Here is a 16021-nt window from a genome sequence, read left to right on the forward strand (position 1 = left end):
TTCCAGTTTCTAGAGACTACTCACATCTCCTGACTCATGGCCTCTTTCTCCTGCCCAAGGCAGCAACATCAGCTTCAGTTCTTACCAGATTGCACCACCCTGACCGCCTCTTCTTTTAAAGACCTACATGAGTACATCTAGCTCCTATTTTAAGGTCAACTGATTAGCAACCTTAATTCCACCCTCAACTGTAACTTCCCTTTGTTGTGAATATAACGTCGTCAAAGTTTCCATAATTGCAAGAGAGACTTCTTGGGGGGATGGTTCTCTTGTCTACTACACCCTCTACCGTGGACACTGCAATGATCTGGATAGGGGAGCCTCCAGTGACCCAAGTCCCCTGGCTCCCTGCTATCCAGTACACAGGACAGTGAGAAAGAAATCTCTTGGCACCACTAAAATTGGGGGATTGTTACTATAGCACATCAGATTCTCTCGACTGATAGAAAAAGTATTAGGAGTGAAACTTTTGTTTCTGGTTCACTGAGTTACAATGAAATGAATTTCACCTGCAATTTAAAAAAATTTTTTTAAAGATTTATTTTATTTGTACATACTGAACTGGGGTACAGGCCAGAGGCTCAGGGGTGGTGAGAGGCTTCACAGACAGAGTGAGAAGCAGAACAGGCAGATCGATGAAGTACACTGCTGAGGGGAGCAGCAGGCAGGTCAGGAGAGGTCTGCCACACCATGTGGTCACCTCTAGGGCAGGCGGGAATCGAACTCATGTGAAGTGGCTTTAGTTTCTCAGTGCAGTGCTTTAACCCGCTGCACCAGGGACGGCCCTAAAAAAATTTTTTTTTTTATTTTAATCTATTGCCTTCAAGCCCGAACATGTCCTAACAGTATCTGCTTCCATTCCATCACGAAGGTCCTGCCAGGTGGGCAGGAAATCAGCTCTCCACTAACCAGGATGCTGGCTTCCCATCATGCCCCACTCCCTGCCTGCAGCTTGGGGTACCTGTTGATCAACTTTGACATTAATACTCTGATAAACTTCTATGAGCTACCAGTCCTCCCCATATCTAGTTATCTCTGCAGGGAGAAGCCTGTATCACAAGGGACCCAGAACAAAGTTCCTTTCATGATTTATTACCCAATAACGAAAAGTTTATAATTCTGTGGGGAACAATCAAACATTTGAGCAATTCAAATGATTGAATATTACAGAGCACTAAAACGATGCTTGCATCTTTCAGAACACAAAGAAATGCCTACGATGGAATATTAAGCAGAAAAAATCAGGAATAAAAGCAGTGTATTTGGCACAAGCTCAACTTTATGTTCAATAAACACCGAAAGAAAGAATGAGAAGACTTAAATGTTAAAATGCCCCTCAAGTTGATCTATAGGCTCAATGCAAAATCCCATAAAAATTCTGATGGCTCTTTGGCAGAAATTGGTGGCTTAAATCTAAAATTCATAAGTAGAAAATACAAGAGACTCTAAACAGTCAAAACAATCTTGAGAAAAACAATAGAACAAAGTGCAAGACTCATATCTTCCTAATTTAAAACTTACTACAAAGCTACAGCAACCAAGATTGTGTGATACAGTCACAAAGATGGACTATAAGTCACTGGGATGGAACTAAGGGTCAAGAAAAACAAAAATCATATATTTGTGGTCAAGTGATTTTTGACAAGGAAACCAAGACAAGTCAACAGGGGAAACAGTCTTTCCGACAAGCAATGCCAAGAGAGCCAGATATTGACATGTAAATGAAGGATGGTAGACTCCCCAACATTATATCTGAGCTGAAAAAGATGTTCACATGAAACTTTGTACATAAATGTTCACTAGGAGCATTATTCATAATAATCATAAAGGTTAAAAGAAAAAACTAAATGTCTACCAACTGATGAGTGTATTTAAAAATATGATCTAGACATACAGTGGAATATTACTCAACCATAATAAGAACTAAATGTTGGTTCATGCTCCGACATGGATGAACCTTGAAAATATTGTTAAGAGACAAATATCAGGCACAATAGACTGTAAGTTGTTTGATTCTGACATGTTCGGAATAGACAAATCCATAGAGACAGAAAGGCTGCCAGGGGCTGGTGGGAGGAGAGAGAAGTAATTACTAATGGACAGGAACTACATTTGGGGGGATGAAAACATTCTAGAATTAGATCATGAGGGTGAATATACTAACAGCCATTGAATTTTACACTAAAACTGTGAACATCATGGTACATAAATTATATGTCAGCTTGAAAAAAATTGGAAACAAACAAAAATGAATGAAAGGAAATGTGTCTACATATCAGCAGGGCTGAAAGAACTTCCCTCCACCCATCTATTCACTTCTTCCCCCCCCCACACCATATTGCACAATAAGTATAAATTACTTTGTAAAGATGTCAGGGCTTCCTTAACGAGATGCATCTCAAGTCTTGCTGAAAGGAGAGTCTGGGAAAAATTTAAGTGAAATAAACAAATATGAATCCTGTGACTAAAATCCCTTAATATTAACCTTTGGTTTTGTGATTTTACAATCCAGTGTCTGGGATTGCGATTCCTCAGGTCCCCTCCCCGACCCTCAACCCCCCACCCCACGCCCACTTGTGTCTCTGTGTCAGGTCAGCCATTAGAACTGCTGTACTGTCTTGTGCTCAGCAGCCTCCTTCTCTAGGGAGTCTTCCCTGATGAGCCCCAGGTCTGGGTTAGATGGCGCAGCTCACACTCAGAGTGTCCCAAGTCACAGTCACATTGTGGTTCTCACAATGTCTGTCACCTCTGCTTCCCTTACTATTTTTTTAAGATTTATTTATTTATGCATACAGAACTAGGGTACAGGCCAGAGGTGCAGGGGTGGTGAGAGGATTCACCAGAGACAGAGTGGGCAGCTGAACAGGTAGATTAATGAAGTAATCTGAGGGGAGCAGTGGACCAGTCAGGAGAGGTCTGCTGTGCCCTGTGGGGTCACCTCCGGGGCTGGGGATTGAACTCACACTGAAGCGGCGGCCACTAGCTTGCAGTGCTGCATCCTAACTTATTGCACCACCAGAGAGGGCCTATTATTTTTTTATTGTCAATTTTCCCCCCCAAAGATTTATTTATTTATGCATACAAGAACTGGGGTACAGGCGAGAGGTTTGGGGAGGGGGTGAGAGGATTCACTAGTGACAAAGTGGGGAGCAGAACAGTCAGATGGACTGAAATACACTGCTGAGGGGACCAGTGGTTGGGTCAGGAAAGGCCTGCCGTACCATGTGGGTCACCTCCCTGGCTGGGATCCAATTCATGCTGCAGTGGCTGCAATAGCTTCATAGTGCTGTGCTTTACCCCGTTGCGCCAACAGGGAGGGCCCTGCTTCACTTATTTAACTTAAATGAAAGTACAGATCTTCTTTGTGTTATTGACACTGGATTCATGGGGCATCACAAGGTGCCTGTAAATAAATACAGGTTAAATACCCAGTAAAGATATACAGGTTAAATGTCATTGAGTGGATGCCCTAAGAAAAAATTAGTCGAGAGAAGGATGGATAAAGTTGGAAAAGATGAAAGTGATGAGCCTTTTTTGTGGGCGAGTGGACTCTAGGGTTTTCCCTCGGAGCTTCTCTTTGACTGCCAGGATTAATGAACACTGGCCTTAGGAAAGTGCTTCATAGGGGCAGGGCCCTGGTCACCATCTGGCTAAGCCAGGAACACAACTATAGACTCCAAACAGCCTCTGCTCAGCATTGAAGCATGGCCCTCCTGTTTATTATTCACCAATCCACTAAACACTCATACAGCCTTTCAACACCAGGCTCTGTGGGCAGAGTTTACCAAGATCCCTGCTGACAAATGATCCTATTGTAGCCAAGTCAGAGAAATTCCAAAAGAACCTTGGCACTCCAGATGAGCCAGGTGCTGAGCTAAGTAAGCACTCACAAGCATTAAGATATCGTACTATTCCATCTAAATATTCCATTAAATCAGAGGAGAAATCTGAGAATCAGAGATCTGAGGTAACTTGTCCAAAGTCACGAAGCCTGTATTGGAAGACGAATGAAATGAGCCGGAGGCAACAGCATGAACAGCCCTCCTAAGGGACACCATTCAGACAAACCCATGTACTCAACGTCAGAAAATCCATCTGGAGAGACGGGAATGCGGACTCACTGCCAGTGAACGGAGGGAACACTGGAAACAATCCATCCCTTTGTGGGCATTGGAGAGTTCATGTTAGAGAAAAATGCTGTGAATCCAGTGTGTGGGGGAAGATATTCTGATGTTACTCAACCCCAGTCAACATCAGAAAACACATCCAGGATAGAAACCAGGCACCAGTTGCTGTTCTAAGTGTCTCATAGATATTAACTCACTTGTTCCTCCAACAACGTCTGTTCCCATTTCACAGATGAGGAAACTGAGGGATAAAGTCTAAGGCATTTGCCCGAGATGACACGGTTCATAAGGATAATGCTAGATATCGGAGCCCAAGCATCTGGCTGCAGAGATGAAGCTTCTAACCACTCACATTACTGTGGTATGGTGGGACTGCATGGCTCTCACGGAGCCATCAGGAAAGACTTCAGGGAGGAGGTAGCCATGAAGAAAGGAGTCTTGAAGAACACACAGAGGAGACATCCCTACACGCAGAGGTGTGGAGGGCAACCGAATTCACTGGGTGATGGGATATGAGCAGCTTGGTGTGGCTGCAATGTGTCCCCAAGGCCCGGGAGGAGTACCAAGAGGGAGGGTGGCCACGGAAAGGTCCACTCCCTCCACAGAGTCAGGAGTGCCTCAATGCAGCAGCCCCTGGGCTAGGTGTGAAAGGCCTTGGGCATCAGGCCAAGGGACTCCGACTGCACCCAGAGGCAATGGGGAGCCATGGGCATGCCGGGAAGGGAGGACAACTGACCAGGACTTGTATTTGGGACACAGACTATCCCTGACCACCTAACCTGCTCACAACCCTGCCGGAGAGCAGTTATGGCTCTGCTGGATAGGGTGGGGACCTCGCTAGGGGGCAGTCACCCTTAGGTACAGCGCCCTACATTCTGACCCACTTTCCTGGGTGTGAGGGAGCAGGGAGGTGTGAGGAGCAGGTGGCTGTGGCAGCAAAGAGGTTTCTAGGCCCCTGATCACACTCTCCCTGGTCGCAGAGTTATTTGTGTACAGGCTTGTCTGCTCTGCCAGAACGGAGCAGCCTCCCTGCGTCCTGACTTTGCCTGTTTATCCACCGCCTGTGCACCTGCTTCTCAGAACTCCGGGATGGGGGGTGCAGGGGCAGGCAAACAGGAAATGTCTCCCCCACTTCACAGATTTAGGGAGCCTGGGGGATTACAGTGGAGCCTGCTTCATTTCCCAGATGGAGAAATCAAAGCCCAAGGGAGGAAGTCTTATGAGGGCAGGAAGCTCAGCTCACAGACTCACGGGTGTGCCAGAGTCACAGACTACAGGAGAGCCCCAGGCTTCCAGTGCTCCAGGAGCCCCACCCCATCCCAGAAGCCCTCAAGATTCCCTTGGGGAACCTCATGCCACCTCATCCAAGAAGCCTTCCTTGATTGCTTCAGGCTAGCTGGCAGGACTAACAGGTGAGTAGTGGGGAGAGCATCTGGCAAAGTCAAACTCCAGGACTTCCCACAGGCTTCTAGGAAGACAGTCCTCCAGGCTCTTGCCTACGTGTGTTTCTGGGCTCCACATTTGTGAAGAGGAGGAGGAGGCACAGAGAGGAAGAAGGGGTGCTACCAGGCAGCCATGGGCAGAGAGAAGAGTCTGTTAAAGGGGCATGGCCCATTTCCTGGTAACCCATGAAACCGGAGATCTGAAAGTCATAGGTTAATAAAAATTTCACCAAGCGGCCTGGGAGCTGGACCCCAGGTTGCCCACAGACCGCACCTGCATGCTCTCCAGTCTTCTCGAGGGTGGAGCAGAAGGAAGGGAAGGCCGCTGGCAGAGTAAACAGATGAAGTGGACACTGAAGCACGTGGACCCTGACAGAGACTGACCTTGGGCAAGTTCTGAGTTCCCTCTGTGGCATTCCCTGGAAAATGGGGGCAGTGAGTACCCCACAGGTTGAAGGGATAGATAAAAGCTTGGTACCTAGCAGGGAGTTGATAAAAGAAAGGCCACACCTGTCATCCATATACTGATAACCACTGTTACCCTCCTCCTGGCCAGGCTGCCCCACTCCCTCCAGTGCCCACGGGAGCATTCTGGCCCCAATGGCCAAATGTCAGGTGAGAAAATCGAGAGACAGGGTGAGGGCGAGGCTTGGGGGGGGGCATGACTACACTACTCTTGATACTACTCTCGATGGAAAGAGAGTTCTTTTAGTTGTCTGACTCCCTCCCCATCCAATATGGAAAACAAGTTTAAGATGTTCTCTTCCCATTTGAGACCCCCATGCTCCAGCCATGTCCAGGAAGGGGCCCTGCCATCCCTTGTTCTGCACTAGACTTTCTATCAGCTCTCCCAACTGCAACTCCTCCCATCCTTCTAGAAGCCACCTCATCCCAGAAGTCCTCCCCAACGGCTTCAGCGTAAAGTGCCTTGCCTGCCTTTTCTCATCTCCCTGGAGTTTGTGTGTCCCTCCCTCCTTTGCTTTCTTCCATCCACCTTTCCTACACCTTCCTTTCTTGTCTTCCTCTTCATTTCCCATCTCCAGGCCTGGTACCATTCTTACATCCTGGAGACAGAGGCCCCTGTGCTCTGTCCTCAGACACCCACACACTAGAGCAGGAAGACAGATGACGAGCTCGGCCGGGCTCCAGACACACAGCAGCGCCACTAGCGTCACCCCGACTCCCGCCCTCCCGCTCCCCATTCTCCAGCATCCACCTGGCCTGTGTCTGCTTTCTGCAGTGCAGGTGGGAGTGGAAACCCCGCCAAGCTCTGCAGAGCAGCGACAGTATCTTCCTTCGGTTATTCATCCCGCTGGCAAAAAGTTGGTGTTGAACAAGTATTTTGAATGAACGAATCAATGAATTAACAAGAGCCAAATCCAGAGCACAAAAGTGGGGAGAAACAGAACATGTGGAGAACGAGGAACCAGAGGCCGGCAGGATGAGACTGGGCCCAGATACCCAGTCCCCTTGATCCTCCCTGCTTGGAGATTTTATTTAATCAATTTGAACACAGAAGCTTTTAGTGATAAGTTGTATTAAAGTAAGGTAGAAATTCAGAAGCATGACATCATTTCCCATCTCATATTTCATTAGGACATCGGAATAGGCAAGTGTCTACTCTTGTCTACCTGCCAGGAGGCCACTCGGGGCTGGGGACCCTCGGTGGTCAGGGGCTCCAGGTGGACTGAAAGTTCTGACTAAGGTGGTAGCTCTTTCCTAAGAATTTTGGGGAGAAAAACCACATGCCATAGATTTTACCAGACAGGGTGCCTGAGGCTTGCTCGATTGGCTTGTACAGAATCAGGGAAGCCTGTGTGTATTAAGGGATTTGGTGAATCCATTGTAAACCCAGCCATTGCCCGTGGCTCTCTGCAGGGGCTGAATCTGCCCCTGGAGAGATGTGAGAAATGTGCAGACATTTGAGGGTGTCACAACTTGAAGGAGGGGTGCTATGAGGTGTAGTAGTGGGGGCTCGGGTGGCTGTTGCACTTTGCACATGTCGGTCCCTCCCGGGGGCTTCAAAGAAGCTGCAGCTTAAATGCTACACATACTGTATGAGAAATCCTGATCAACATTCAACATCATAACTAAATCAATGATATTAAAGCTAAGGGGGACCCTCTCAAAATTTATGCCCTCCTGATTGTTTTACTAGATTTTACCACGATGCTCTCAAAGTTATTTGTGCCTGTGAGCTCCTCCTCCTGGGCTTCCCTCCCCAGCCCCGCACAGGCCAGCTGTGTGCAATCCACAGTGGAGACATTTACACTACAGAAACTGGCAAACAAGACAGCCCCCAACCTCTTTTGCTCCCGGAGGGCCAGTTATGGCCTGTGCACCATTGGGTGTCACTCTAGATAGAGAAGGGAAATTCACAAGCCTGGTGGGTGCCTGCAAGCTTCCAGCCCAGGCAGACAGCTCAGCACCAACCTGCCTGAGCCATGTGGAACACCGATCTGAACGTGGCCACAGACACAACTCTACACCCCTAATACGCTCACATATCCCAAGCACCACAACGCCACATGCATGTACACAGATACAAACACCCTCACACCCCACACATACACTATAGACCCGACACACACTTGCCACACACACGCACACCTACATCCCACGCACACCGTGTTTCAAAGCTCGTATCGCATGTACACCACTCACGACTTTTACACTTCACATCTACTAAGCACACCCACATACTTGCGTGTATCACCCCCACGCATGTTCACATACAGCTCATACACAGGCACACACTAGAAATACACGCCTACTCCCACAGAAACCCTGTAGCCAGCAGCAGACTCGCTTAAACAATGAGACCAACGAAAGAAAGCCGGCCTGGCCTATCACATATCTTGCTGCCTACACACCTTTTCCTTGCTCCCTCGGCATCCCCTGCGTCCTCCCACATCCAGTCTCTGCTCGCCCCCAGGGCACCTAGCCCAGGGGCTCCCTCCACACCCAGGCCTCCTGGCCACTGGACACCTGGGCCAGTGGTCCCTGCCCCTGCTCCGTGCCAGCTCTCCGCAGCTCCAGGGCTGAGCCTGGCTGGTTGTGTCCTCCAAAGCCAGCCCCCTGCCCCTTCCCAGAGCTCGAGGCAAGTGGTTCCCCGGGGTGACTCCACCCACCTGGCCACTTCAGCTGTCCCCACATGCTAGAAGTTTAGACCTCCTCTCTGACCCACACCCACCAGCCTTGGGACATCTCTACTCTATGTCCCTTTCCCTCCCTCCTCAGACAAGTCCCAAACCGACTTCCTGTCCGCCTACACCTGCTCCCGGCCTACACTTTCTGCCCCTGCCCGCTCCACACAGTAGGAGTTTAGTACACATCTCAAGGATACAGGGAAAATGATGTAAATCCTATACAGAAAGAAAAACTTCCTTATGAAGCAGTAGGAAGTCTTACCCCATCTTACAGATGAGAGCCCCAAGTTTTGGCGAAGTGAAGGGACAGCCCTGGAGCAGCCGCTGAAGCTGGGGACCGCGTGGGCTGGAGGGAAGCCGTGGAAGACCCGGAGCTGGGCTGCAGGCACCAGCTGCCAGCCCAGGACAGGCCCCACAGGCCCGGGCTCTCCTCAGCCCCAAGTGAGGGGCTAGTTACAAAGAAAAGGAAAAGGCGTTCCTGATACGTGTCCTGTTTCCTCTCCTCCTCTGGGCTTCTCGGACCTCGGAGGGCGGATGTCTCTGGGCTGGCAGCACTCGGCCTGTGCACAGGCAGGCAGATGTTTAGGTCTCCCCAGGGCCCTTTCCAGCCAGCAGATGGGCCGCAAGGACACAGGGAGTCCCTGGAGTGAACCCTCCGGTTTCCTTCTCAGCCTGGGGGAGCCTCCATCCTTTACCTCCAGTGGCTACTTGTCACTGCCAGCTACCTCCTGGGCATCAATCTCCCATAAAGGTACATCCACTGGGAAGCTCCTCATGGTACCCTTACTTCTGTATGCACAAATAAATAAATCTTTAAAAAAAATAAATTATTATTATTATTCCTTTATTGTAAGATTTTTTATTTTATTAATTTCTGAGTAGAGGAATTGGGGGGTAGGCCAGAGGTGCAGAAGTGAGAAGATTCACCAGAGTCAGAGTGGGGAGCAAAACAGGCAGACTGATGAAGAACACTGCTGAGGGGAGCAGTGGGGCAGGACAGAGAGGCCTGCGGTGCCATGTGGGTCAGCCCCCTGGCCAGGGATCAAACTCAGGCTATAGCAGTGATAGTGTGATAGCACTGAGACTTAACCCCTAGGCCACCAGGGAGCCCCAACTGGGGCTTCCTGAGGGGGCCCAGGGGAGGATCCCTATTGTTCAGGGAGCCTTCTTGAGGGCAAGGGCAGATATCCTCTATTGCATAAGGATTTCCCTGAACTAAGTGGCCATGACTCCTCCATCAGATAGGAGGCCCTGAGGGACAAAAGTTGTCCTCAGATAAAGAGATACCAGATGACAAGAGGCCTCCACACAGCCTTAGGGTCACCTCTTATATTGTATAGGGACCCCAGGCCCAGGGAGTGCTCTCCCCCCATCAGGGGGACTAGGGTCTCTCCTACAGGCCAGAGCCAGCCTCCTCCATCAGGCTAGGAGCTCCCCGAGGGCACATCCCACGCTGCTGGCCCTGCGGCAGTTCCCAGAACTCAGTCTGGCTCAGTCTAGACACAGAGAAGTGCCTCCCTCTGGGAGCAGAGTGAGGAGGAGTGTTGCCCACATCCTCCCTTGCATACGGTCCCATGCCAATGTCCCACTCATGCCCTCATAGGGTCCCATGTCAATGTCCCACTCAGCAAGGAGCTGAGGCTTCCTCGCCTTACTTAAGACATGACGCGTCTGGGCAAGGCCAGTGGCTCTCTGGCCATGAACGTGAACCTTGGAGAGATGGTAAGGGAACCAGGTTTCTCTTACCTGATAAGCAGCTACCTGGGCCAAGGTGTGCACCCAGCTGGGGTCTGGATGTGACCAGATGTATAGGCTAGACCGGTCTCTGCTGCTGGCTCTGCCATAACTGAGCAGACTTCTCCCTACGGTCACTAACAGTTCCCATTTCCCAACTCTGTCAGCACCCCCTCCTGGCCGAAGAGGCAGGAGGTACCAGGAAGAAGGCATGGCGGGGCTGTTCCTCTGGCCCACCTTGAAGGCATCACAGGCCGCCCCAGGTGCCGTCCCTGAGTCTAGTCCAAGTTGCCTCCATAATCGTCTTCCCTACATGGGCCAGCTCCAGGGAGCTGCTATTAGTTAGCATCGATCCACAAAGTGCCTTGCCGACACTTTTTATGAGCTCAGCCTCACCCAGGGCCTCTGGGGCTGAGAGCAAGAAGTGGAAACCAAAGCAGGAGCCCAGGGCATTGGGCAGCGTAAGGAGGACTAAGCACTAAGACCAAGGCCCCAACAAGCCCGGGGCAACCACCCAGTAATGTGAGCCGCTGGAAGCTCATGGAACAGCAAGCTGGCTGGATTTGGTGGTAACTTCATAGGGGTGTATACTCTTATTAGGAAAGAATAATATCTATTATTCTGACTGCTGTTTATTGAGTGTGTAGGACAAGTCAGACACTAAAGAGTATATTAACCTATTTAATACTCACAAGAACTCTATTATCCCTACTCTACATATCAGGAAACAGACACAGAGAGGTGAAGTAACTTGCTCAAAGTCACAGAGCAGAAGTTAAGAAATGTAAGCAGGTCAAAACATCTGCTTAATAAATCAAGAAGTAAATATAGAATAGCAATGCTTCTGGTTCTTACAAGAATTAGGTACTTTGGGAAAATACAAGTTATTCCAAGTGTGTTCCATCAAATACATTCACTATTGGGCATATGCGGCATAGTCTGGAAGGTGAGGTTTTCCAAAAGAGAATTTTACAAATACAAAATATGCTTGTCAGTCATCTCCAAGTCATAGGTTTCCTTCTTTTGAAACTTTTAAAGGAGTTTTATTAAAAGTTGGGGGGGGGGACAAGATAACAATTACTTTGAGACCACTTATTTATCTGTTGGATGGTACGTACGCTACATATTTACTGTGTTTAATCTGGAAGACAACTCAAGGTAATTAAGGCATTACTCCCTCAAGGGGGCTTCCTTGCCCTCTGATGGAGGTGCCTGTCTCCTTGATGGGCATGGCCCCACCGAGTCCCAGGATTGAAGCCGGCCAGGCCGGGCCAGGCTGGAACAGGGAAGGGGCCATCGTAAAGCAGTTAGGGTTGAGGCAGGTCTGCGGCTGCACCGCCTGAGCCCAGCTGTCTGGAGTGTTAAACGAAGTCCTGGCGCATAATTGGAGCCTGCCAGTGGTGGGAATGGGAACCCACAGACTGCCACAACAAAGACTCTCTGGGCGGCCTTGGGCAGGTCCTGTCCATCTGGGCTTCAGCTGTTCATTGGCTCTCAGTGGGAGTCACGTTACCTCACTGGGGCCTGGGAAGCTGAGAGGAGATAATGGGTATGAGGAGTTCTGGGGAGGCCAGAGCGCTGGGCAGACACAAGGGCCTGTTATTAGGACAAGACTGAATTATCGAGCATTTTTAAGAAATGCATTTCCATTACTTCCAAGAACACTAGGCCTGCTGATGAAGTGGGCATGGCCAAGGCCAGCTAAAACCAGTTATATCTGGTGGGGCTGTGAGCAGCGACAGGGGTCATCCAGGGTTCCTCTCCCCAAGCCACACCAAAGATTTGGTAATGAACACCGCCTCCCCCACAACTATGTAGGACTCTCCACCTACTTCTCATGCTGCTTCCGGTCCCTCTCAGGGAGTTCGTGAAGCCCACGAGGGGAACCAGTGTCACTGACTGGTGACAACAAAGCCAGCTCCCCCTGCCCCAACCCAGATGCTCAGGCCCTTTCCCTCCATGCCCAGGGGGAGTCAAGCAACACGCAGTGCTGACGGGCGCCGGGAAGAGCAATGGGCCAGGAAACCCTGGCGCTGAAAGACTCTTCGCCTCACCTGGGCAATGGTCCTCTACCACCTACCTCCAGAGTAGTGAGGGAGTGAATGAGCTAATGTCTGCATGTGCCTGGGTTTAATACATGGTAGGAGGAGTCCAAGGAGTGTCCAGCAGGGCTCAGGGGAACAAGGTTATAGGGCTCTGTCTTTGGGGATGGAGGTTATTATATGGGCTAGAAAGAACACTAAAGGGGGTGTGCATAGGCATGAAATTACAGCTTTAAAATACAGAGTGTACATTTCAAAATCACTATTGACTCTCTCAGACCTCCCTCAGACTATTCGACTATCCTGACTGCACCCTCAAACACACACACGCGTATGCACGCACGCACAAACCCCCGGCAGATAAGCAGCGAGGTGTAATAAGGTAGATGGTGATTGCAAGGACAAATGGTGACTGACTTCTGGGCAGAAGGAAGGTGCAGACGGACACTGGCTCAGACAGGTCTCTTTCCATGAAGGGGCGGGCACTTCCATCGGGCAGCCACTGCTGTCAGTGACACCATCTCCTCTCCCCAACAAACAGACGTTCTCCAGCCTCTCAAGAGAGTCCTCCAAAGGAGGGTGGCCGGCAGAGGGACAAAGCAGTGGCCTCGAAGGCTGGCCATCCTCGAAGGCCCACTGTGAGGCCCGGCCCCTCCCTCCCGCTCATCCTGAGCGCTGATAACCCCGACCTCTCCCCCTGTAAATCTCTTCTCTTGTCCTCTCTCCTCTTCTCTTACAGCAGCTGCCAGCAGCCTCTCCCTCTCCTTCCTCCACCCCTCACCTCCCAGGAGAGCAGTGAGCTCAGCCTTTCCCATCAGCATCCCTGGGAATGATGGGAAATGCACACAAGCCAGGAACTGAAGGGGCCTCCCCAGCCAGGGGAGCTACAGGGACTCCTAGGAGAGTGGCTGGGTGTCCTGGGGGCAGGGCTCCATCCAGCTGCCCCTAGGAATCCCAGGCTGGCTCTGTCCACACCACACACTCTAAATAAAGCGAGAGCTCACGGTGGAGCTGGGTGGGGCCTCGTTTATGGATGGTCCAGAGAGAGGAGGGTGAAAGTGACTCCTGACTGCCATGTCGGAAGTGCTCTTCCAGGCTTTCACATTTCCCATCGCATTTAATCCTCATAGCCAGCCTGCGAGGTGTGTGAGGTGGACTGAGCACCAGCTCCCCAAGATTCCTGTGTGCTAATCCCCAAAACTGTGAGTACACTACGTGTTAAAAGGGACTTTGCAGACGTGACTTAGTTAAGGGTCCAGAGGTGGGCAAGCACCCTGCATGTCTGGGTGGGCCCAGTGTAATCGCAGGGTCCTTATAAAAGTTGGAGAAAGCAAAAAAGCAGCCGAACAGAGCGCTGAGAGGGGTTAGGAGATGCTGTGCTGCTGGCTTTAAGGAGGGTGGACTTTGAGGAGAAAGGCAGGCAGTTTCTAGACGACAGCAAAAGAAAAAAGATTCTCTGCTAGAGCCTCTGAAAGAACACAGTCCTTCTAGAACTTCTTACAGCTCTGCTCCAGAGCTGTAAGAGGAAATCTGTGTTGTTTTGGGCACGAATATGCAGCCATTTGTTACAGGTCGATAGAGAAGGCATTCCCACGCCCATGCTGCAGCTGAGGAAACTGAGGCTCACGGGTGTCATGTGACTCGCTAGGTCCTGCACACTTCCCTCCACATCACACTAACTTACAGGGTCATTCTAGACACAAACCTCCCTGGGCTCCTAATATCAGGGTACCTTCAAGGCCCAGGAGACTCCTGAGGAGGAAGCTGGGTCCCTGCCACTACAAGCCAGCGAGAGACCTAGGGATAGCAAAGCTCAGGCTGCCAGGGACTGTGTTATGGAGGGGGCTGGAGGCTGGCTCCCGGGGCTGGTGCTGCCCGGCCCCAGGCAGGCACAAGGAGGCAGGTAACACAGGGAAGGGTGCAGTGGGTGGGGTATTTACAGGATTAATTAAGATTAGGTGAAATCCCCCCATACTCTCTCCTGAATCCTGATCATCCCATGGAAGCCTCCTTCTCCCTTTTTCTGTACTGTTAGTAAGGAAATGAGTGCTGGCGGTTAGTGACTGGCCCGATTCCTCACAGGTAGTGAGAAGAGCAAACTGGGTGTCCAGAATGATGGAGACAAGTGTTGGGAGTGACCAAGTGTGGAGATTTACTGAGGGACTGGATAAGGGCAGTAATAAATTAGGCCTTGTTTCCAAGGGTGATAAGGCGGTAATAAACTGGGCCTTGCATCCAATTAACTGGGCCTGCATCTGCATCCGGGATGGGACTAGAAGAAGGTGATAATGAACTGGGCCTCACATCAAGGGACACAGCCATGAGTCACCCCTTTGGAATGTGAACCTAGAATCTATATAAGAGACCCTTCCTCCCTATACGGCTGGCAGTAGCTGCTGACTCCACTCTAGGGGCTCCGTGTCAGCTGCTGTCCAGGAGCAATAAACTCTGCTCGCTCAACCTTTCTGCCTCCTGCCTTTCTTTCTTGCAGCCGGTCACAGAAGTTGGTACAAAACAATAAGGAAAAGCAACAAATGCTAAGCTGACAGCTATAAATGTCATTGCCGTGAGCACTTTCTCCGTCATTCTAGACACAAACCTGGTCGAGCCTCTCCCCTACCTCACCCCTCCCCAGGGCCCTTGGCAATCCGGCACCTGAGAGCAGAGCACACGTGTGTTCTCTCCCCCACCATACCCTCTAGTCCAGCTGACTTGGATCACTTCCCTGCAGTCATCAACTCTTTCCCATTTTGGAATCTCCCCTAGCTCCCCACACCCATGCCACCCCCAGCCCTGGGCCACCCTTGCTCACAATAGGGAAAGCACATGTACTGGCTGCTTCTGCTTCTCCCTATGTGGAAGGGAGGGGGAATATGGCCCAGGGGTAGCCCTGGATGGCAGGGTTCTGGGGGGTGGGGCTGAGACGCCCAGTCTACAGCAGCCTGGATGGGTGGGTGGCCCTGTTCCCCAGAGAACAGGCCCTCCTGGAAATGCAAACCACAGGACACTGGAGCTGAGGGGTCCCACCCTCAGGGCATGTGTTTGTGGTGACACCGGGGTGCAGAGAAAGGCAGGACATAAACCAGGTCCCTAGGTTGGGAGTAGTGGTTAAGTTTTGTAATCACCTGCTGGGTGGCCTTGGGCAAGGGACTGATCCTCACTTTATAAATGGGAATAATAACAGTGCCTGTTTTTGATGAGACATGGGAAGCACCTGGTGCAGAGAAGCCTGCCTAAATGAACCCTCACCACTGAGAGAGCTGGGCCTCAACTCAGGCTCATGGTAGCATAGGTGACACCACCTCCCTGTGGCATCCGCAGTGGGTTTACCTCAACCCCCAACTGGCCCCTGAGGATGAGGCTGCACAGAGCCACTGCTTCCAGACCCCCAAAGCTGCCTAGTCCTTAATTATAGCTGATCATTTCCAGGAAAGCGATGATCAGCCTCGTTCTCCTCGCAGTTGAAGAACAGACTCCCCCAAGAGAACATGTCTGGCTAGACAGGTTCTTGACCCAAAACCGGGCTC

Source organism: Condylura cristata, unplaced genomic scaffold (genome assembly GCF_000260355.1).
Source record: "Condylura cristata isolate star-nosed mole 26May11 unplaced genomic scaffold, ConCri1.0 scaffold00015, whole genome shotgun sequence".
NCBI classification, from domain to species: Eukaryota; Metazoa; Chordata; class Mammalia; order Eulipotyphla; family Talpidae; genus Condylura; species Condylura cristata.